Source organism: Anomaloglossus baeobatrachus, chromosome 12 (genome assembly GCF_048569485.1).
Source record: "Anomaloglossus baeobatrachus isolate aAnoBae1 chromosome 12, aAnoBae1.hap1, whole genome shotgun sequence".
Lineage (NCBI taxonomy): Eukaryota > Metazoa > Chordata > Amphibia > Anura > Aromobatidae > Anomaloglossus > Anomaloglossus baeobatrachus.
In genome coordinates this window covers 58,667,327-58,692,459 of record NC_134364.1, presented here as the reverse complement: position 1 = coordinate 58,692,459, position 25,133 = coordinate 58,667,327, and the positions used below count along the sequence as shown (strand labels likewise).

Here is a 25,133-nt window from a genome sequence, read left to right as displayed (position 1 = left end):
ATTTTTTGGATGTGTGTGTTTATTTTCTTTAACTTACAGGTTAATCATGGAAGGTATCTCGGGGAGACGCCTGCCATGATTAACCTAGGACTTAGTGGCAGCTATGGGCTGCTGCCATTAACTCCTTATTACCCAGTTTTCCACTGCACCAGGGCAATTCGGGATGAGCTGGGTAGAGTCCCGGGACTGTCGCATCTAATGGATGCGGCAATTCCGAGCGGCTGCTGGCTGATATTGTTAAGCTGGGGGACTCCCCATAACGTGGAGCTCCCCATCCTGAGAATACCAGCCTTCAGTCGTGTGGCTTTACTCTGGCTGGTATCAAAATTGGGGGGAACCACACGTCATTTTTTTTTTTAATTATTCATTTATTTTTTTAACTGCTCGATATAGACACGCCCACCGGTGGCTGTGATTGGTTGCAGTGAGACAGCTGTCACTCAGCGTGGGGGAGTGTCTGACTGCAACCAATCATAGGCGCCGGTGGGCGGAGGAAGCAGGGAATACTAGATGGATTAATTAGCGGCCGGCATTTTCAAAAGACGAGAAGCCGCCACATTGTGAACGCCATGCAGTGCCGCGTCGGTGATCGTGAATCGTTGAGTATGAGAGACGGGGGAGAGGGTGAGACCGACATGGACAGATAGAGAGAGACCGACCGATAGAGAGAGACCGACATGGACAGAGAGAGAGATAGAGACATAGAGAGACCGACCGACCGACAGACTGACCGACCGAGAGATAGAGACCGAAAGATCTGCGTTTATTATGTCAAAAACACATGCAGATCGCTAGTAAAAAGCAAGTGAAACGCATTCTTTCTTGAAAAATATGCGCTTAGACATTTCTTATTGACTTCAATGTTATTAAAACGCTGCCAAAATGGCAAAAACAATTGACATGTTGCTTCTTCAAACGCAGGGATTTTGACAAATGTTCCGCAACTAAAATGCAGCGTTTGTAAATGCATCGTGCGCACAAGAAAGCCCTATTTTCCATTGACTTTGCCTGGAAATCAAAACGCATGCAATTTTGCATTCAAACGCTGCAGCTCAAAACGCTGCTGAAACGCATGAAAAAAAGCAAAAGTGCGCACATAGCCTTACGCTGGGTATGGAGACATACCAAGCAAACTGTGAAAAGAGAGGGAAGGGAAGAGGGAAACCCTATGTCCAGGGAAGGGGGAGATGGTAACCCGTGATCAAACCATCTGCTGGCTTTCGGCTCCCCTGACCACTCTAGATAGGTTCCGCACCTCTGCGCTGAGCAGGATACCTGTCTCTGGCTGACCCTGAACTGGGCCCTAGATAAGGAACGGATGGGATGAGCGCTTAGTCAACCCCACTAGGCTCTGAAGACACAGGGAGCACAAACGGGGAGGTAAACGAATCACTTATTTCCAAGAAGACTCAGGGAAAGGTACAATAACATACACCAATATTTCCCCAGATAAATACAAGCCGACTGGTTACACTTAAGAACATTTAACTCAATCACCAGCAAATTCTAAGGGGAAATGCAGGTATTTAAGGACACAAGAAGAAGTGATGAGGATTAACAGCTGAGAGGTGAGGATATCTGCAGGGTCCTAAAAGGAAAAGGATTAACCCCAAACAGAAAAGACACACAGGATTCTATTTACACCACAGAAGGAAGAATAGAATGTCAGAATGTTTGTGTAGCCAAACGCTGTGACCTACTACAGCCGGATACTACAGGACTGTCAACTGTGACACACCCATGAAAAACCCCATGATGATTGACAGCAGCTATTTTGCCTTTTAATTGCAATTGTTTTTCTCTGACTTGCTCCATTTCTTCCATTACATCGTACCTGTTCATTATTGCATTATTTCCTTATGTTGCGCGGATGTGGTACATTACCACCCTATGTAATTTATTCCATAGAAGTGGGCAAGGTTTATGAAAACAGCAGTTGTGATGTGGGTTTTGTAGGAAGGGCTTGGGGTACTCACCAGAGGTCAGGGTATTGTAATGCATGAGAGATACAATAGGAGGACGGGGAGTTTTGTTTTTCAGCTGGTAAAATGTGAGACGGGACTACATTTAAGTTTGAGCACCCCGTGTATTTATAGCCGGGACTCATTGGTTACTTCTGCATAGAACGTGATGTGACACGGTGAATCAGTTATGTGCATGAGTAATACAACGGTGGAAACATTTTACTAATTCTTATGGGAAAGGCAAATTCACATAAGGGCACTGCCCTCTTCTGCAGCAAATCTTCCTAAACATGGTATAATACCATCACCCTAGATATTGCAATATATCTATAATAACTTGTTTTCTTCATATTTTACATTAATACACTTCCGGTAGTGATATATCTGCTGTGAGCAGACCATGTGCTTGCACATCAATGTGATAAGATAAAATCTGCATCTGCCAAGTGGATTTGGCTTGTCCTTTGTTATACCACATGATCCTATCTATAGCTTTGAGTCTTGAACTACACAAAGACGTCATAGTGCTAAATCTTCAATTTTAGTGATATTCCTTGGTCACTAGTGTGAAAACATTAAAAACTCTCGTTACGAAAAAGTTTGTGCATTGTGTCCAGCTTACAGAAGGAGATTCAGAGTACTAACTTACATAGCAAGATATTCCAATTTTAACTATCAAGTGATTGCTGAAGTCCAGTTTGCATTGAGCTCCATGCAATTCAGTGCACTGGACTGCAACTACGAGCAGCCCCAAGTAATGCCCTAAACCAGCTATATAAGCCAAGTGCATAAAAAAGTATAAAAAGAACATACAAGACATAGTAAGAATGCATACCTCCTACGGAGCATGTACCATTTCCACTTTTCTTCGCTTATTTTCTCTCTGCACTCACGATTTTGTTCCTTCAGGTCTCGAATCCATTCACACAACAGGAAGTTTCTCAGCGCAGCAGCGTATTGAATGGCTGCTCACAGCATACGATGAATAGGACTTTCCACTTTGTCATCGGGTGAACTTTTTTTTTTTCCTTCTCTCTCTGGACTTTTTAGCATGTTTTTCTGTTGCAGAGTGAAATTTATATGCAGTGCCAAACTTTTCAGTCTTAGCCGAGATTCATAGTAAAGTGTGTTTTTATCAGACTTAAAAGTGAAATGTGATGTTTTAATATCATAAAATGTCTCACTGGAATTAGTGAGTAACAATGCCATCACCCACCACTTAATATTGACAAAGAAAAGTTAAAGAAATAAAAAAGGAAAATTTCCTTAAGTTAAAAATACATAAAAAAATATTTTTTTATATTATATTCTTATTTGTTTTATTCAGTTTTCTTTAATTAAAAATAAGACTGGGTGACAGACGATATATGGCAACCATAAGGGTGCTAAGCTTTCCAAATTGTGCAAATCAGTCTATCACCATTTAGAAGTTTGTAAACACTAGATGACAATTATGTTGGCTATATAGTTGTTTTGCCATCGCCCACCAATTTACATTGACAAAGAAAAGTTAAGAAATAAAAAAGGAAAATTTCCTTAAGCTAAAAATACATCCAAAATATATTGTTGTTATGTTGTATTCTTTTTTATTTTCTTTAAAACAAGCATGAGGTTTCCGTGACGAGGGTAGTAGGCTTCCGTTTTATGGCCATAATACCAACTAAAATCTCATATTTGTTTGTACAGGATACAGCCAGGCCCCTTTTTGTTAGGCCTTGCATATTAGAGTATCTGTCCCTGTATGGTGCACAGACGGAGTACAGCTTGGCAGCCCGCCTGATCTAATAGTATGGATGTCACCTAATAGGCTGCGGGCTTGTGACTGTGCATCTGCATGTCTGAACAGCGCTCTATGCAAGCCATCAGTGTGCAGTTTTACCATCCAGCAATCGCCCCCTCCATTTTTTTTGGAAGTGTGTGTGTGTAATTTGCTCCTCCTGCACCTGTGATGCCTCCACTTAGTTGGGGCTTAGCTGTATCCTTGCTAGAGTATTAGTTTATGGCCTGGCATTGTACAACTGCAGCCCCATCTTTGCTATAAATAATGATATTTTCTTTAATTAAAAATAAGACTGGGTGACAGCCTATATGGTCGCCACAAGGGTGCTAAGCTTTGCAAATTGTGCAAATCAATTTATTTATCACCATTTATAAGTTCGTAAACACGATGTCAATTTTGTTGGATATAGTTTGTTTAACAAATTTTCTAGAAAAAGATATTAAAGGGGTTATCCCACAAACAAAATAGTGTCACGCTTGCCAGGTGTAGCAAGCATGGCGAGCTGTGTTCAGACCTACGTGCGTCTGATGCACAATAAAAAACACAAGAAAAGGGCGGCACCGAGGAGACAAAAACAACAGGAAACCCTGGAACTAGTAAGGGGATGGTGGGCACCTCCTAACCTCACCTGCAACTGTCCCTTCTCTCCTCACCAGTCCCTATACTGTCTCCGCAACCATCGCCGAACAGGAACCTGGGACTTTTGGAAGACCCAATAGTAACCCTGACTAGTGAGGGGCAGGTGGGGTTCACTAGACCTCACCGTTGCACTAACAACACACCAGGGAAGTAAATATGAACAGGGGGAAAAACAACCAAAAGGATATAGCCTGTCACTTCTACTGCAGAACCTACCTACAAGGCGGCCAGAGACTAAATTATTTTGTATCTTCAGCAGGGAATGCTGGGATACACCACTATTTAAAGCTGAAGGGCGTGACTACAAAGTGAATGCAGCTGAAAACGCTCAGCAAGGAACTGCTTGGAAAAGCTGAAAGAGCAAAACTGACACTTAACCACTTCAATGCCAAGAGAAACGAAACCCATTTAAATGTAGAGAGCCACATGAGAGGCTCCAGTCCAAAGGCTGTCACTGGTGTCAACATGCAGGGAGACGATCATGACAAGTACGTTCTAATCAATAGATCTTGAAATAATAATAAGTTTTACAAATGAATGTATTCAAAAGAAATGTTCCAGTGCTGAGATAATATTATAAATGGACCGCTGCCATGCACCATTTACTGTGACCGACCATGCAGGTCTTCTCCAGTTCATAGTTGGCACATAGCACAGCTCCTGGAGAGGGGAGAAAACATAAGTCACTTAGGCTGCTTTCACACATCAGTTTTTGGCATCAGGCACAATCCGTCGAAAAATGGAAAAACGAATCCAGCGCTGGATCCGTTTTTTCCCCATAGTCTTGTATTAGCACCGGATTGTGCCGCATGGTGTTGTGTTTCATCCGGCGTGCGCCGGATCCAGCAAAAGTTGTCTGTCTGGCCGTCGGAGAGGACGCACCATGTATGGCCTTTTTCACACATCACTTTTTGCAATCATGCGGAATCTGGCGTTTTTTGAAAAAAAAAAAACGATCCGGCGCCGGATTCGTTTTTCCCTCATAGTGTTGTTTTTGAGCCAGATTGTGCCAAATGGCCTTGCGTTTTTTATCCAGCATGCGCCGGATCCAGCGAAATATGTCTGTGCGGCTGCCGGAAAGACCACAGCATGCAATGTTTTTTGTGTCCACCAAAAAAGCGGATTGTGACGGATCCGGCGCGTCCGTTTTTTTTACAATGGTAGCCTATGAGCGCCGGATCCATCACCAGCTGTAAAAAAAACTGAATCACGCAACAGATTAGTTTTTTGTTTCTGGGCATGCCCAGAACATATGTAAATTCACTTCAGGAAAGAAAAAAAAAAAAGAAAAAAAACAAAACTATCGCCGGAAGGGGAAAAATTAGACTGATCTGTTTTTTTGCCTGATCCGTCACATCAGTTGTGTCACAATCTGCGACAAATCCTTCGCATCAGGCACAATCCGGTTTGTGAAAAAGTAAAGTTTGTTGAAAAAACAAAAAAAAACCGAACGCCGACAGATCCAGTGCCGTCCGGCGTGCTGTATAATTGGAAGCCTATGGGCTCCGGATCCGTCGCAATACGGCAAAAAACGCAATGCAGCGATGGATTGCGTTTTTTTTAAACTGAGCATGCTCAGTATCACAATAAATCTGTCGAGAAACGGATGGGAAAAACTGATGCGACGGATCCGTCGCATCAGTTTTTTCGCCGGATTGTGCCTGATGCGAAAAGACTGATGTGTGAAAGCAGCCTTATTATAAGGGAGTATAAAGAAGAAACAGCCAGGGTTCACAGCTGCTGCTTTCTGGGGTAACACATTTCCCTGCCTGTTTTACCACAGGAATGAGTCTTTCTTTATTGTCTCCAGCCCTCTGAGCTCATCATAAATCAAGTCAGTGATGTAAGAGCTCCAGCAGCTGCTGAAATTACATGTCACTAACTTGATTTATGATGAGCTCAGAGGACTGATGATGCATCAGAAACACTGTGATAAAACAGGCAGGGAAATGTGTTAATTTTGAAAATAGAAGCTGTGACCTCCATTCACAGTTCACACTGAACAGGCTGAAGCTTCCACCCAACTCTAGTTTGCTCAAGATCCCCAGCAGACCGAGACCCAGGGAAACACATTCCACGTTCTTAGTCAAAGCTAGTCAGGTGTATCTAATCAAGATCTGTAGTGGTAGGATTTAACCCAGTCCTTAGCTAAATACACTCCCCCAGCCCAAAGGTTAGGGGTGGGTGCCATATACCAAAACACAGAGCTTAAACTGACCCTAATGGGAGGCTCATGCTTGATGACATGAGGGCGACCTAGTAACACCAAAAACCTGTCCCTATTTTGGGGTAATATTTTCCAGACGTGGTGTTTTTAGGAATGTGACACAGTTTCTTCCCCTTTGGCACCTGGAATGTAATCTTCTGACTGGGTCAATGAGAATGGGGTTTAAAGCGGGTCCCTATCCTTGCACGGTTTAATTAGGTTGTCATAATATATGGGAAAAGGCCTTTTTTTCCCTCATGGATGTAATTTATAGTTGCTTTATGCCACCTTTTCTACCACCTTATAGAGTCCCTGACACTTGGTAAGGAGTCTTTTCTCCCCTGTGGGCACTAACACAAATACCCAATGTCACAAGGTGACTGTTAGCATAGGACCTCCTGCCCCCCACTATCTGTCACGTTAGTAGACCGTAGGATACCCCTAACCTAACTTTAGCATTACTCCTGATTGTGGAGATGCCAGAGTTCCATTCCTGGCTATTCTCCTGACCAGTATTACTCTGATACCCACTCCCACGAGGGAAGGACGGAGCAGCAATGTGATAGGAAACAGACAAGGAAAAAACAAAACTCTGACACACTACACACACACAGGAATAGACCACGAGAGACTCAGGAGTAAAGCAAGAGCAGGAAGGTGGCAACAAAGGTTAACTCCAGCAACAAGCATAACATCCAACAGATAGCTGGACTGGTGAGTTGTTGAAATCCAGACTAAGATAAAGTATAGCTGGCATAGGTAGAATAATCTAGCCAGCATATATAGGAGGGGAGCAGATGTGATTGGCTCCTCCACAACATATGATCAAAGGAGACTAACAAGTAGACTAGCAGAGATTTATGCGGGCGTCACACGATGCGATCTATCGTGCGATTGCATGTGCGATCGTACCCGCCCCCGTCGTTTGTGTGTCATGGGCAAATCGCTGCCCGTGTTGCACAAAGTCGTTTAACCCCCGTCACACGTACTTATGTGCTGAGCGACGTCGCTGTGGGCGGCGAACATCCACTTCCTGAAGGGGGTGGTACGTTCGGCGTCACAGCGACGTCACACAGCGACCGGCCAATAGAAGCGGAGGGCGGAGATGAGCGGGACATAAACATCCCACCCATCTCCTTCGTTCCGCGGAGCCGCGGGACGCAGGTAAGCTGTGTTCATCGTTCCCGGGGTGTCACACAGTGCGATGTGTGCTACCCCGGGTACGATGAACAACCGGCGCAAAGTAAGATAAACGATTTTTTAAAAATAAACGACGAGTACACGATACACGATTTGTCACAGATTTGCGATCGCTCGTAGGTGTCACACGGGACGACGTCGCCAACGAAGCCGATGTGCGTCACGAAAACTGTGACCCCGACGACCTTTCGCACGATAGATCGCCTCGTGTGACGCCCGCATTACTCTTGCTAGCCTGCCTATGAACTACCACTCTGCACGTTGAGGCTCAAGTCTGCTTGCGTTGATCAGACACTAGAGAAGTTATCGGGCGAAGTGTCTGAATCTGTAGACTGAACAGAACCCGACGCCGCTATGACTGTCAGCAAAGTTTGTAAAAATCTCTTCATTCCCTGGTAGTTCATAATCCAGCGCCCAAATCAACCAAAACCCCTATGTATGTGGCCCCAGAACATTGGGAAATCAACATAGTAAAGGTAGGTGAGACCTGCCAAAGTGGAAAGAGTGAAACTAAGTTCTGAATTATTAATGGGTTTGTCATCTCATGTATCTTTTTGACCTTTTAATGTCTTAGAAACTGTGACTAGCCTATCCAGCCAGTGTGCATGCTCCACCATAGTGTCCCTTGAGGACCAGGGCTTTGGTGTCAGCAGGGGGTCTATATTCTAGTGTGACACTTCATTACTATAGTTAGCACATGGTACACATGAAACATTTGGACTAGCTTGTCCTGGTCATTGAATAATATCATTGGCAGTAGAGATGAGCAAAAAGATTTGTACTTCCATGTTCCACCATTCACTTCAGTGCTTTGTCTAAGCTTTATTAGGTAAGAACTCAAATGGCAGAATCTTGGGAGCTTCATGCGATTACTAGCTCCATGTAACATCACGACGTTGCGGTGCGACACACATTATGATGTCACATTAGTAAAGTGTCAACTGAGGCACTGTCTGGACTAGCTGCCAAAGAGGACGTCGGGCAAGGGTAGTGTGAATCTTTTTGATCTTCTCTAGTTCGAAAACTACAAAAAAGACAACATACCATACTATTCATTTTATAATACGCAACTTAAATTTAGAGGGAAAAATATGGGGTTTGTTTTATAATCCGGTGCTGTCTTACCGAGGGGGGGTGTGGCAGCAGCGGTGGAGGAGCTGGGTCATGGGAGGTAGGGGCGGTGGTGTAGTAGGGCTATGCAGCGGGTGTCCCAGATGCTCGCTGAGGGCACTTTGAGGCAAGAAGAGCATCCACATTCGGATTTCAAAGAAATGGTGCCCAGAGTCGGTACGTGCACAGATGGCGCTCTCAGCTCAATGACAAGCATAAATCTCATCTGTGCATGCGCCACCTCCGGGCGCCATTTTCCTTAAGCCCAATGCAGGGAATCAATGGGCCGGAGATGGCACGTGCGCATCTGATTATGCACCGACTCAGTGCGCCATTTTTTGATGCACGGAGCTGTTGCACCACCAACATTTTCAGAATGGCGGTCCCTGCCTCACGTCGGGCAGCACAGCGCGCAGCTCCGTGCACAGCACAGTGCCTGTGGCCCGCAGCATCTCCTGTGACCCCTCTCTATCACCCCCACTGAACTACATTCAGATTATAAAATGCACCCCTTATTTTCCTCAAAGGTTTTGGGGCGGAAGAACGCGTCTTATAATCCGAAAAATTCGGTAACTCCTAAACAGAGTTCAGAATGAAAATCTGCTTAATTGTTCAACTTCTGGCTTTAAATTTCCCCTGCAATTGCTGAAATGTAATATTACATGCAGAACTTAGAAATAAGTGGTTGATCAAAGTATGGATGTGCCAGGTCCCTATGAATGACGCCCCTATGTCCCAAGGCAAATGAATAATGATTATCCTCATGAAATAACCACTTTTCAATAGGGTCAGTTTTGGGTTATGATAGTCAGAAGGGCCCAATATTGTTGCATTGTATTTAGCGTTTGATTAGAATTTGTGACCCCAGATATAATATCCTTTTTACCATAGATACCTACAGAATAGATCAAGTCTCCACATTATGAAGAAGCACAAATCAGTTTGATCTATACAATGAAGCACTCAAAAATTATTCTCTTTCCTGTTGACACTTAAAGTGTACGTTATTGCTAGATGTGATTCATCTACGGGGAACATATTTGTAACCTACAGAAAAAAATGACACTCACCATATTTACACCATCCAAAGAACAATTCTGGGTGACTTCTAGGAAATAATTTTAAAATACTAAAATGATGCAGAGAATAAGGTAACTGTGTGAAACCAGAAAAGTTACAGATGGCAAATGGGGAAAAATGTGTAACTTTTTTATGGTCTTCAAAACGTATTTTTAAGATAGGAATTTATATAGATTTTTATATATTTGTAGATTTTCGTTTTTCACTCCAAAAACAATTTGCTCATACAACTCCTTTAAAGGTTTAATACTCCTGGTGATCTAATTGGGAACGCCACTGGTGGAAACTGTTGAATCCCATTGTGCATTGTATCCATCTAATGTATCTCTAGTGATGCCATCTTCTCCCTGGAGAATCAGTAAAGAACAGAGATGAGTGGACCCGTGGAAGCTCTGCTTTAGATATTGTTTGGTTTGGGACCCAAACTTCACCTGAACCCCAATGGAAATTACTAATTGGCAGTTTGAGTTTCAACCCACATGCAGCCAGCCATAAACAGATCACTTCCAGGGGCAGATGGGCAGGAGTTTTCCATTTTATTTTTTTTTTGGTGCACACTACATTTGATCACGCTGTAGTTACCCTCTGCGGTGTGAGCCGATCAGGCACTGCATGCGTCTCGCACTGGGCTGAGCACCGAGCGTACCCAAGCACAGTGATGCTCACATGAGTGTTGTTGATATGTTAAGCACTCAAACTCCAAATCTGAAGGCTGGTTTTTGTTTTGTTTTTTTTGGTTGTTGTAATATCTGTGTTTGGTATGAACATCGTCATTTTCTGATGTACCAGTAGAAGTATTCTTGGTGTAGCAATGGTTAAAGATCCAGTTCCTAGTGGTCCACTGAGATACCATCTAGTCTCAGCAAATGCAGTGGTCTGTAGACTTTACAGAAGACCCTAGACTAGAGAGCTGCTTCTTGCAGCCCATAGGCATGTGCCCCCCCTTGATGATCGCGGTCGGTGCAGAAGCCTCAGCCGTCACTACTCACTGCTTTATTTCAGATTAATGTTTTGCCAGCGCTGCGCGGAGTCAGTCTCTCTCTGCACTATGCCAATGGCAGCCGCTGATTAGTCAGAGGCAAGCAGCTGATGCATATGACGTCACCTGCTTGCATCTGATTGGCCGGCAGCTGCAGAGTGCAGAGAGAGCTTGACTCTGCACAGCGGCGGCAAAACATTCATCTGAATTTTAGATGAAGCGCGGACAGTGGCTGTGATCATCAAGGGGGGCTTGTGCCTGCGGGCAGCAACAAGCAATGACGAGGACACCGAGGGAATGGAGGACAGGTGAAATGAATGGTTTGGTGTATGTGTACAATGTTACAATAGGGGACCAGGATGGGATATTACGTGTGCGTGTGTGTGTGTGTGTGTGTGTAGAATGGCATAAGAGAGGATCAGAATTGGGCATTGCTACAAGATGAAGATCAGTAAAAGGGACAGTATTACAAGAAAATGACCTGTATGGACACATTAGTATAAGGGGACAAGGATGGGCACTTTACTACAAGATGGGGGCAAAGGTGGGGCACATTAGTAAAAGGGGACAAGGTTGGGCACATTACTACAGGATGGGCACAAGGATGGGGCACATTTGTAAAAGGGGCAATAATGGGCACATTACTACAGCAGGATGGGCACATTACTACAGGATTGGGCACATTTGGAAAGGGGACAAGAATGGGCACATTACTACAGAATGGGGAACATTATTACAGGCTGGGAACATTATTGCAAGAAGGGGAACAGGATGGGGCTTATTAATAAAATATATTGGTCAACATTACTTTATGGTGCTAATTGTAAAACTAAATTAGTTACAACAAAGGGTTAACATGTAAAAAAAAATAAATGACTCTTTTTACCATAATAAACATGTTTATGTTTTTTATATATATATATATATATATATATATATATATATATATTATATATATACCGTATATATATATATATATATATATATATATATATATACACGGAGAGAGAGAGAGAAAAAAAATATGGTATCAATAAAAATGTCACTTTGTCCTGCAATCAACGCTGCCTCCTAAGTAATTTTTTTTCTATTTGCAGCCCATGCACCCAGCCGAGTTACAGACCCCTGCCCTAGACTGTGTAGACTTTATGATGTCCCCATGCCACAGTCGAGCATACAGCCTGGATTTTTAAATTGAGAGTATGGTCTATAGGTTTCTTAGCTACATGTTTGGTATTTACATTTGCAATTAAATTTATCGTTAACCTCTTTTCTACTGAAGACCGTTTTGATCTTCCTGAGAGAACTCCATTTTTCAAATCTGACGTGTCACTTTCTCTGGTAATCATTTGCTTCTTCCAATCTTAGCGATTCTAAGAATTTTTTATTTTACATGACACTTTGTAGTGGTAAATTTAGTATATAAGATGTGCATTTGTTTATGAAAATATCAGAAATTTGGTGAAAATTTAGTAAAATATGCAATCTTCAAATTTTTTATTTGTATGCCTTTAAAACAGATACTCAGACCTTGCAAAATAGTTTACAAATTACTTTTCCCATGTCTACATTACATCATAATGATTTTTCACACATCCTTTTTTTTTTGTTAGGAATGGATGATAGAAGGTTTAAAGGGAACCTGACAGCTGATACATGTTCCCCAAACTACAGACAGTATATATCAGCAACCGGCTGTATTATATTAATAACTGGCTAGAAACGTAGCCGCATGGCAGACTACTTAGGCAAGTCCCCGGGGCTTCTCCCTGCCTGCTGACAGGTCTCTGTCTATGTACGCTTGTAGGCAGAGACCTGTCAATCTAGGGAAGTGGGCGGAGAGAAGCCGCTGGCGACTTGCCTGTCAGACTAGTCCACTGTGCGGATCCGTTCCCAGACAGAAATGAATGTATGTTTTTCTCTGAAACGCTATAGCTTTTCAAGGCAAATATTGGCTGGAAAAATGCTGCCAGTGGGTGACACATGGTTCCCATGGTTTGGTTAGCATGTATCAACTGTCAGGTTCCCTTTAACCCTTTCACCCCCCAACCTGTTTTCACCTTCCTCACCAAGCCAAATTTTACAATTCCGACCAATGTCACTTTACAAGGTAATAACTCTGGAACCCTTCAACCGATCCCAGTGATTCTGAGATTGTTTTTAGGACACATTGTACTTTATGATAGTGGTAAATTTAGGATGCTATTTCTTGCGTTTATTTGTGAAAATGTTGGAAATTTTGCAATTTTCAAACTTTAAATTCTTACTGTATGCCCTGTTGTGAATGTCAGTTATGCTTTAGCTGCTGTGAAGCTCCCTCTTGTGGCCAGGAATGGTTTGGACAGAGACCAGGTGTGCTGGAGCAATGGGTGTTTCCATTGCTAACTCTCTGCCTATTTAAACCTTGGTCTGCTAGCAGGCTGAGGCGGTTCTCATTTGTTCTTTAGTTTACCAGCCTTCTCATCTTCCTCCAGACCACATCTACCCCAGATAAGTGCTTGGTTCTTTCTTATGTTAATTGTTCTTTTTGTTCTTATCTGGGTTTGTCATTTACTGTGGTTATTGTCAGTTCATTTGCTTGCAGGAATATTCCCTCTCTGTGCTTAGCTGGGAAGCTCCCTGCAGCTATGTTTGGAGTATTGCTCCTATAAGTCCATGTGTTTGTGGCTTCTTGAATTTGTAATTGTTCCTGCATTCTGTTCATTGGTTTGACAAGAGCGCCTGATATAGGACGGAGTTCAGATCTAGCGATCTGAGGACTTTTTGTACTATCAGGTATTTGGATTTTTGTAGGGTTTTTCTATGGCCACCATCAGCCTCTTTCCTATCCTTTCCTATTTAGTCAATGGGGCCTCACCTTTGCTAATCCTATCATCCATCTGTGTATTGTGTTTTCCTATATCACCGTTGTCTTTGAATGTGGGGGGCTTGCTATACCTTTGCGGTCTATTTCTGAGGGAGAGAGCTATTCATCATTCATTCCTTTAGAATAGCTAGTTCTCCGGCTGGGTTCGCGGTGCACAGGATGTTAGTTCACCCCTCAGCTACTTCTAGTGTTGATGGTTAGTAAGGGGATGGCGGCCAGATTAGTTGCCAATGCTCTTGTCACGTTTTTGCCAATGATCTATTGTGATCTTCTATGATTCCGGTACATAACAATGCCCTTAAAGGGAATCTGTCACCCTTTTTGCGTTTCTTTAGTTATTAATAGGGGCATATGTTAGGACCGGGAGGACGGGCAGGCCCAGGAGGTGGATCCACTGGGCTGAACACCTCACCGAGGGCGAGGTGCCCGGTAGACAGAGCACTATGGGTAGCAGGACAGTCCGTTCAGAGGAGTGGAGTGAAGAAGTCCCTGGGACCACGGAGTCTCTGAAGGCAGTCCGGGTGACGGAGCTCAGGTTCGGAGGCCGAGATGATGGCAGGCAGAATCCGGAACCAACGGAGCGAGGAGGTGGGTCACCACACGGATCCGGAGACGGTAGGCACTGACGAGACGGCGGACAGTCACCGTTCGTGGTTCAGGAATCGTCAGGACCGGTTGGCGAGGCAGGAACGACTCTACAAGAGAGATATGTGAGTACGAGGCAAAACACAGGAAGACCTGACTCCTAGCTTAGGAAACACGAAGAACAGGCCCCGCCCACTTGGAAAGGAACCCCCTATATACCCTGCACCTGAATCTTCAATATCCTGTTGGAGGACGCTGGCCCTTTAAGAGAGGGTCAATGACCGCGCGCGCGCCCTAATGCGCATGCGCGAGGCCCGGGTGCCAGAAGCCAGAGCAGGGAGCGGTGCACAGGAGGCAGGAGCGTTCAGCATCGCAGATGGGCGCCGGGACCGAGGATCGGGTTGCCTGGAGGACGCAGGTGAGTATGCAGGGAGGCCGTGGAGCGGGGGACGCCTTGCAAAGGAGCCGGGGAGCGTGGCAGGGGAGCCGGGGAGCGTGGCCGGGGAGCCGGGGAGCGTGGCCGGGGAGCCGGTGAGCATGGCAGGGGGGCCGGTGAGCGTGACAGTACCCCCTCCCCCACGCCCCCCTCCCCGCAAGCGGGACAGGAAGGCACGAATTAGGGGAGTACCCACGTTCTCCCGGGGTTCCCAGGACCTATCCTCAGGACCATACCCAGCCCAGTCCACCAGGAAGAACTGTCGGCCCCGCACGGTCTTCATGGCCATGATATCCCTTACCGCATAGATGTCATCGTCAGCAATAGGAGGAGGAGCAGAACTGGCAGCAGCGGAGAAGGGACCAAGGACAACCGGCTTGAGCAGGGAGACATGGAAGGAGTTGGGTATCCTCATCGTGGCCGGGAGCTGCAGCTTGTAGGAGACCTCATTGATCTTGCCAATGACTTTAAACGGCCCGATGTAGCGAGGACCCAGCTTGTACGATGGTAGCTTCAATCGGACGTACTTGGAAGCAAGCCAGACCAGATCTCCTGGAGAGAAACACGGAGGATCCAGACGCCTCTTGTCTGCGTGTCTCTTCATCCGTAGGGAAGCACGTCCAAAAGACGTCTTGACAGAGTCCCAAATTGTTGAAAAGTCACGGACTACAGCATCAGCAGCAGGGACATCCGAGGAAGAGGATACAGGTAATGGGACGGAAGGCTGAAGTCCGTAAATGACATGGAAGGGAGAGCTGGAGGAGGACTCACTGACGTGGTGTTATGGGAGAATTCAGCCCAAGGAAGAAGCGTGGACCAGTCGTCGTGATGGGCGTTAACGTAGTGACGTAAGAAGGAGGTCAGGATCTGATTGACTTGTTCCACTTGGCCATTCGACTGAGGATGGTAGGCTGAAGAAAAGTCCAGAGTCACTCCCAGATGTTTGCAGAGAGCCCTCCAGAAGCGGGAGGTAAACTGAGTTCCTCTGTTGGACACAATGTGTGATGGAAAGCCATGCAACCGGAAGATGTGCTGTATGTAAGCGTCAGCGAGTTCCTGGGCAGAGGGGAGTCCAGCCATAGGGACGAAATGAGCCATTTTGGAGAAACGGTCCACCACGACCCATATGACTGTGTGTTCGGAGGACAAGGGCAAGTCTGTAATAAAGTCCATTGCCATGTGTTGCCACGGAAAGGAGGGAATTGGCAGAGGCAGAAGACGATCATATGGCAGGTGTTTGGGCGTCTTGTTCCGGGCACAAGAGGAGCAGGCTGAGACAAAGGACGCGACGTCCGTGCGAAGGGATGGCCACCATTAGTGACGTATAATTGTATTTCATGTTCTCTTCTGACCGGCATGGCCGGCTATTTTCGAGGCATGGCCCCAGTGCAACACTTTTTGTCTGTCAGGTTCTGAGACATAGGTCTTCCCGGGCGGTATCTGGGCCAGAGAGACAGGAGCCACCGGAATGATTTTGGTTGGGCAGATGATGGGTTGGGATGTCTCCTCCTCCTGTTCCATGGGCACGAATGACCTGGACAAGGCATCTGCTTGCACATTCTTATACGCGGGCCGAAAATGGAGCTGAAAATCGAACCTGGCAAAGAACAAGGACCACCTGGCTTGTCGTGGGTTCAGTCGCTGAGCAGACCGCAGGTATTCCAGGTTCTTGTGGTCCGTGTAAATGATCACGGGGTACACTGCTCCCTCCAGAAGGTAGCGCCATTCCTCCAGAGCCAGTTTGACTGCCAATAGCTCTTGGTCACCGATGGTGTAGTTGCGTTCAGGCGCTGAGAAGCTCTTGGAGAAGAAACCACAAGTAACCATCTTCCCAGAGGAGGACTTCTGCATGAGTACTGCTCCGGCTCCAGAGGAGGAGGCATCCACCTCCAAGGTGAACTGTCGGTTTAACTCAGGACGGTGGAGGACTGGAGAGGAAGCAAATGCCCGTTTCAGGGAGCCAAACACGGCGGCGGCCGCAGGTGACCAGTCCTTTGGATTAGCCCCCTTCTTGGTCAAGGCAGAGAGAGGCGCAGTCAGGGCAGAGAAGTGAGGGATGAACTGACGGTAATAGTTCGCAAATCCAAGAAACCGTTGGATTGCCTTCAGTCCGGAAGGAGGGGGCCAGTTGAGAATGGAAGAGACCTTCTCTGGGTCCACCTGCAGACCGGTATCGGAGATTACGTAACCCAGGAAGGGAAGAGAAGACTGCTCGAAGACACACTTCTCGTACTTGGCGTACAAACGATTCTCTCGCAGTTTTTGCAGTACCAGCTGCATGTTCTCTCTGTGGGTCTGGAGGTCCAGAGAGAAGACCAGGATGTCATCCAGATACACCACCACACAAACGTAGAGAAGGTCCCGGAACACGTCGTTCACTAATTCTTGAAAGACCGCCGGTGCGTTACACAGGCCGAAGGGCATCACACAATACTCGTAGTGCCCATCGCGAGTGTTAAATGCGGTCTTCCATTCGTCCCCAGAGCGGATGCGGACCAGGTTGTAGGCACCCCGAAGATCCAACTTGGTAAACACACGAGCTCCTCTAAGCCGATCAAACAATTCAGGGATGAGCGGCAGGGGGTATTTATTCTTCACGGTGATTTGATTCAATCCCCGGTAGTCAATGCAGGGGCGCAGGTCGCCCTCTTTCTTCTTGACGAAGAAGAAGCCTGCTCCAGCAGGAGAGGAGGATCTCCGAATGAATCCCCTTGCCAGGTTCTCAGTGATGTAGGCAGACATGGCCCTTGTTTCAGCAGGGGACAAAGGATATATCCGTCCTCGAGGTGGTGTGGTTCCCGGGAGTAGGTCGATGGCACAGTCGTATGGACGATGTGGCGACAGTACCTCTGACTCCTTTTTATCAAAGACATCCGCGAAGGACCAATAGGCCGAAGGCAGTCCTGGTAGGGACTCCGGAACCGGAGGTCGTCGGATGGGCTGTATGGCCCTCAAGCAGTTCTCGTGGCAAGAGGGGCCCCATCGGGTAATTTCGCCAGCGCGCCAGCTGACCGACGGTTCATGTGTCCGTAACCAGGGGAGTCCCAGCAGGATTTGATGAGACATATGCGGGAGGACGTAGAAGGCGATTTTCTCAGTGTGCAGGGCACCGATGCGTAGTACAACAGGCACGGTGATCCAAGTGATGGTGTCAGAGAGGGGTCTCCCATCTACGGAGGCAATCACGAGGGGTTTGTCGAGTGGAGTAACAGGCACCTGGTACTTGTCCACCGTGGCCTGCTGGATGAAATTGCCTGCTGCCCCGGAATCGAGGTACGCCTCTGCCGTGAACCGCGTCTCTCCTGCTGTCACTTGCACAGTCCACGTAACCGGGTCTGAGAGAGTCCCAGCACCTAGGGTGGCCTCTCCTACCAACCCTAGGCTTTGGAGTTTCCCGGCCTCTCTGGACAGGAACGTAGCAGGTGTGTGCCCTCTCCGCAGTAGAAGCAGAGACCCTTAGCGAGCCGTTCTGCTCGGCGTTGTTCGGACTGCCGCAAACGGTCAATCTGCATGGGCTCATGGACAGAGACACCAGACGACGCTGACTGAAGTACGGCGGGCTTCTGCGGAGGAGAGGAATGCCGTATCGGACGTCTCTCACGGGACACCTCTTTGGATCGTTCCTGGAATCTGAGGTCCACGCGGGTGGCTAGTGCGATCAGAGCATCCAGGGTGGAAGGAACATCGCGGCCTGCCAGCTCGTCCTTAATACGACTGGAGAGTCCTTCCCAGAAGGCGGCGGTGAGGGCTTCATTGTTCCACCCCAATTCTAAGGCCAAGGTGCGAAAGCGGACGGCATATTGGCCCACCGTCGAGGTCCCCTGACGTAGCCTGAGGAGTGATGAGGCGGACGCGGCGGAACGGCCGGGTTCGTCAAAGGTGGTTCTAAATGCTTGCAGGAATTCCTGGATGTTAGCAGTTACAGGGTCCTCCTTCTCCCACAAGGGGTTCATCCAGGCCAGTGCCTCACCCTCTAGATGGGACATCACAAACGCCACCTTGGCTTGGTCGGAGGCAAACAGATGCGGCAGCAGCTTGAAGTGGAGGGAACACTGATTCAAGAATCCTCTGCAGGTCTTAGGATCTCCGGCATATCAGGGTGGAGAGGCCAAGCGGAGGTTAGAGGCTTCCGAGAAAGCCGCCACGGGAACCGCAGCCGTGGACTGTGCTGCAGAAGCCTGGGATGCCCGGGACGTGGCTGTTGCTTGCAGCGTGTTCAGGCGGGTATCCACTGAGGACATAAAGGCCAGCATGCGGGACTGGGTCTCGCGCTGTCGGACGAGTTCCTGCTGCATACCGCCCAGCTGGGACGCTAGTGCTTCGGCGGGATCCATGGCCTGTTCTTACTGTTAGGACCGGGAGGACGGGCAGGCCCAGGAGGTGGATCCACTGGGCTGAACACCTCACCGAGGGCGAGGTGCCCGGTAGCCGGAGCACTATGGGTAGCATGACAGTCCGTTCAGAGGAGTGGAGTGAAGAAGTCCCTGGGACCACGGAGTCTCTGAAGGCAGTCCGGGTGACGGAGCTCAGGTTCGGAGGCCGAGATGATGGCAGGCAGAATCCGCAACCAACGGAGCGAGGAGGTGGGTCACCACACGGATCCGGAGACGGTAGGGACTGACGAGACGGCGGACAGTCACCGTTCGTGGTTCAGGAATCGTCAGGACCGGTTGGTGAGGCAGGAACGACTCTACAAGAGAGATATGTGAGTACGAGGCAAAATACAGGAAGACCTGACTCCTAGCTTAGGAAACACGAAGAACAGGCCCCGCCCACTTGGAAAGGAACCCCCTATATACCCTGCACCTGAATCTTCAATATCCTGTTGGAGGACGCTGGCCCTTTAAGAGAGGGTCAATGACCGCGCGCGCGCCCTAATGCGCATGCGCGAGGCCCGGGTGCCAGAAGCCAGAGCAGGGAGCGGTGCACAGGAGGCAGGAGCGTTCAGCATCGCAGATGGGAGCCGGGACCGAGGATCGGGTTGCCTGGAGGACGCAGGTGAGTATGCAGGGAGGCCGTGGAGCGGGGGACGCCTTGCAAAGGAGTCGGGGAGCGTGGCAGGGGAGTCGGGGAGCGTGGCAGGGGAGCCGGGGAGCGTGGCCGGGGAGCCGGGGAGCGTGGAAGGGGAGCCGGGGAGCGTGGAAGGGGAGCCGGTGAGCATGGCAGGGGGGCCGGTGAGCGTGACAGCATATAGGTGGCATAAAGGTGAAATTGGCCATACCTGTATGCCTCCTGGACGAGGAGTCATTTGGCAACAATTCTCTTTTATATCTTCTATCTTCCAGGCTATGGGACGTGTGCTGCCCAGAAGATAAGCCACCTCTGGTCTTCATACAGGATTCCTCCTCCCCTTCTTTTCAGACTCCCTATGACGTCAGGCGTGTAGCCGGAAATCTGGCGTGATCTCCATGACATAGGTTTACGTCATAGGTCATGAACCCCAATCCGACCATAACATAAACTTACGTCAAAGGTCATGACAAGGTTAAAAGTTAAGCAGCGATTTTTATTTTTTTATCATTTTTATCAACAAAATTTACAATATTTTTTTTTTTAGGGACCACTTCCTTCATTTTTAAAGTATCAGACCGTGCTTCTATACTTTACTTTTATACTTATACTTTTAAAGTGACTTAGATGGGATGATAGATCAGAAAATCCCAAACAAATGAAAAAAAAAAACTGCACCCCTCAAAGTTTTCAAAACCACATTAAGCAAATTTCAGTTGCTACACAGGAAAAGTGGAATAAAAAAATGAAAAATGTCATTCTTTCAAATAAAGTTTCTTCAAATTTTTCATTTTCACAAGAGGTAATGAGAGAAAATGCATGCAAAAATTTGGTACCCAAATCCTCACAAATGCGGCGATGCCCCATGTGGTCAAAATCTATCATTTTTGTACAGAACAGGGCGTGGATGAGAAGGAGCACTATTGGACTTTTGGAAAGTCGTCTGGAATAGATTGTGGACACTATGTTTTCATTAAATAGCCGAAACTCCTCATAAGTGACCCCATTTTGGAAAAAGAAACTCCTGAAGAAATTAATCTACGGGTGTAGTGACCCTTTTGTACCCTTAGGTGCTTCTCACCAGTTTATAATAATGGGACGTAAGAATTCAAAATTATATTTTTTTTTTCCACAAAAATGTTTCTTTAACCCCCAAAGTTTTTATTTGTACGAGACTGAAATGAGAAAATTAACTGCACATTTTTAAAGGAAATGCCTCAATGCGGCACGGTCCCATATATGGTCAGGAACTACTCTTTGGGACCACAGTAGGGCTTGGAAGGGAAGACGTGCTATTTGGCTTTTGGCCCAACCACTCAAAATTAGATTGATTTAGTCATGGAACCAATGGACAGCCATTTCTCTAAAGTGTCCCAGGAATTGTATTCCACAAAGACAATATCTGGCCACATGTTCCTTGTGCTTCTGTGAGCATCATGCCTGACCTAAAAGTGTGACCATGGCCTGCAGAGTCTCCAGACTTCCATTGAGCACATATGGGACGTCATTGGTCAGCCGTAGCAGCGGATCTTGATTATTTTCTCAAGTGCATTCCACGTGGCAGAACATTACTCATTTCCATCATTCAATACCATTAGCGAGACGACTGATTGGCTCCAAATTTATTCAAGACAATGACTGCCACTAAGAAATATTTAATGGTAAAGAAAAACAAGGAGTCGAGGGAATAATATGACCCCCAAAGAGCTCTGAAACTAACATCATCCAATCTGTCTGGGATTACATGAAGAGGCAGATGAATTTGCATAAGACACACTGAAGATCTGTGGTTAGTCCTCTAAGATGTTTGGAATATCCTTGAAAATTGATTGCAAGTGAAGAATTGATGCCTTTTTTAATTAGTAAAAATAAATTATTAACACATTTTCTACACACGTTCTTGGTGTAATATATATGTATGTATATGGTATATAAATATATACAGTGCTCATCATAAATGAGTACACCCTAACAGATTTGTCAGAAAACCTTTAGTTTACTTTAAGAATCATCAATTTCTATGGGATACCATAATACAAAATACTTCATCGATTTCAAACAAGATTCGTTATTTTGCATGCCCAAAAAGTAATTTTCCTAACAATTTAATTTAAGACAGTACAGCGGGCTTCAGAAACATAGCGCCGAAGATAAGCGCTATGCGCAGGTGCCAACTCCGGCACCATGTTTCTGAAGAGAGAAATTTACATACGGCCAGTGAGAAAGAGGAACAGGCGGCGGGGGGCGGGGATACAAGTGCATAACACGCCCGGACATTAAGAGAGAGGGAGGAACAGGCAGGGGGGAAGGGCAGGGATAAACGTGCATAACACGCCCGGACATTAGGAAAGAGGGAAAAACAGGCGGGTGGGGGGGGGCGAGAATAAACGTGCATAACCCGCCCGGACATTAGCAGCAAGGTGCACACGTCAATCAAAAAGTGCACGAATTTTCAAACTTTATAAAGTTGGATTTCACTGACTAAACACCCGAGCTGCCCACTATTGGTATGTAAACACTGTGTCTGATAGTGCCAGTACTGCACTTAAAGGGAACCAAACATCAGGATTTTCATGTATAAGGCTGCACCTTATACATGAAAATCCTGATGTTTGGTTCCCTTTAAGCTTTGATATTTATGAGTCTTTTGGGTTAATTGAGAACATAGTTGTTGATCAATAATAAAAAAATCCTCTAAAATACAACTTGCCTAATAATTCTGTACACTGTGTATATTAGGGCATTACTTAAAAAAGTAAACTTCTTCCCATTTCATGCTGTCAGCAATGGTACCACATGGAAACGAAATGTCACAAGACCAGAGAAAGAAAATTATCTCTTAAAATTCAAATTAGCAAAAATTCAACTCCAGATAAGTGTAATTATTCATTAATCTGGTGTCGAGCAGACAGAGCACTATAATAGGGCATTAATTAACAAAGAAAACCACTTCCCATTTTATTCTGTCAGCAGTGGCACCATATTAAAAAGAAATGTCACAAGACCTGAAAAAGAAAATAATTTCTCAAGAAAGGGGAAAGCTACAAGAAAATCAGCAAAGCTTTACTTATCAGTCAGAATTATGTGGCAAATGTGATCCAAAATGTAACATGGAACTCCAACCAACTCACGGAGACATTGAGTCCAACCATGGAAATTAACACCTAATTAGGAGAGTCTTCTGGTGGGAAGGGTGGAAGGAAACTGACATGCAAGTTCATTGCAGTTAGCTACAGAAAGCAGAAAGACAAACTGTCTGTTTGATTCCCATGAAACTATATGTCAGAGTTCCGGGATTTCCAGTTCTCTTTTGAAAGAGCTTGCCCTTTGTTAACATGGAGTTTTCTGTTCTGTTGCCCTACTTCCTGTCCATCTGTTTAAAAGCCGCCCCTAAGCTTAGTCCAGTGCCTGAGTATACTGCTTCCTGTGTGCTCCTGCCCTGCTGCTCTTGGTTCCTGATTGTTATTTGGATCCTCTTGAAAACCAACCGAACCGACTCTGGACTTCACCTGGTCTCATCAAGCTGTGCCCGGACTCCGTCTGCCGTCTTTGGTCGGCACTTCTGCCCGGTTCCTTCCGTTTCGTAACCACTCTGGACTCTCATCACTTACGGACATTTTTGGACTATACCTATTGCCCTTTGTGTCCCGGCTGCTGCGCATTTAGGCCTTCTGGGGTGATTGCCAGACAGTCCCTGTATAGGGGTTCGCTCTTGGTGGTCTCCCTGGGGGAGTCCGGTGCGTGGCCCCGGGAATTCCCCTTCGCTCCGATCCTGGAAGGTATTTCCTGTGTTTATGTTCTACTGTGTTTTTGTTCTGTTTATGTACATATTGTCGGTTGCATACTATAAACGTTCTTGCACCAAGAACTCGTCTCTGGTTGTCATTGCCCTAACGCAATCGAAATCCTCAGTACATACAATAGTATTACACTATATGGCATACACTGCAGAGGAACGGCATGTATGGGTGTCATCCATGAATAAAGCCTTTCCTAAACCCCATGCACATAACAACCACCCACAATTTGCCAACTCAATCAACTAACTTGAGTAAAACAGAAGATTTTATGATGAAATTTACATTATTAAACTTTCATGTTATGGGTTAAAAAAATTGTTCTTTGAAACTGTCTTGTGAAAGTTTTGGAAATTGTTCTTGTTTTGAGCGAGATATTGATTAAAATCTTTTCAAAAGTCCAACAGGATGAGTTAAAGCATTTTTATTTTTCAGAGCTGAAGTGGCGCTTGAAATGTAAGCACACTGCAACCTTCTGGCGGCTGCACCTTTTACCATGGTCACCCTCGTCCCGCGGCACCATCTTGTGACAGGAACATCTGACTGGCTGGAAGTCTGAAGTTACGTCACAAGCTCCCAATGCAACTCTATGAGAGCCAGAATGAGGCCAGACCGAGGCTCTCATAGACTTGAGTTGTGACCTCCAGTGCGTGCCTCGAAACACTGGATTTGCTGGCAGGTCACAAATTGTATTATAAGATGGGGGCAGGGGACTTACATTTAAACAGTCACTTGAGCAGTGCATTAAAAAAAAATGCTGGAGTGGTGCTTTAAATAATGGGGCGATTTATAGCTTGGGTTGTTCTGGATGCTGCAAAACCAATTATGTGTACCTTTTAGGTTTACTGTTATCTCTTTTTGTAAACCTAAAAACAACATTTTAGAGAAACATTTTTCCAATCCTTGGGTTTTAATCTGCTTTTTTTTTAAAAAAAAAAAACAAAAAACACAAACATTTTTACAAGTTGCATTGTTCTTTTTTTACTTTTTTTTTATTTTTTTTTTACCTAATTCCACTATGGGATTTAAACATTTATATTCTTTTTACATTACTCATGCATTGCAGGGTTCTAGACTTGTCAGTTTCACACTGACAGAAGACTTGTTAGACCCTGCTTATAGCACGGTCTAACAGACCACTGTACCTGGAAGACCCGGAGGTCATTGTTTGACTTCAGGTTGCCATCAGGATTATCATCTAAGGTGTCAGTGGAGTAAAGGAGGTAGTACCCTGATTCACACAACCATCTACATGCTGCGGTCGCTATTGAAAGCAGAATGTAAAGGGTTAAACAGATGTGATCAGGGTTAGCACCAATGACAGCAGGGTGTCAGCTATAATATACTACTGACACCCGCTGCTGATGGCACCGATCCGCTTCTGAGCCGGCTCCGTTACCATGCCGTGCATGCTCCTTGCTTGGTACGTTTACATGTTCAGCAGATGTGAAGAGGTTGTTTTGGTCTGGTCCACAAAATGT

General features: G+C 46.0%; 1 protein-coding gene across 3 annotated transcripts in view; it reads right to left on the bottom strand.

Annotated features, from left to right (window-relative positions):
* GPR132 (G protein-coupled receptor 132) overlaps positions 1–2,887 on the bottom strand; it is a 34,593-nt gene extending 31,706 nt beyond the window's left edge. For 2 of the 3 annotated variants that reach the window (XM_075329963.1, XM_075329964.1), the window contains exon 1: positions 2,800–2,881. The gene's annotated coding sequence lies outside the window, so the exon portion shown is untranslated. Of the gene's footprint in view, positions 1–2,799 lie in introns of all 3 variants that reach the window. The other variant, XM_075329962.1, reaches the window with a different exon arrangement.
* Between the last annotated feature and the right edge of the window lie 22,246 nt (positions 2,888–25,133).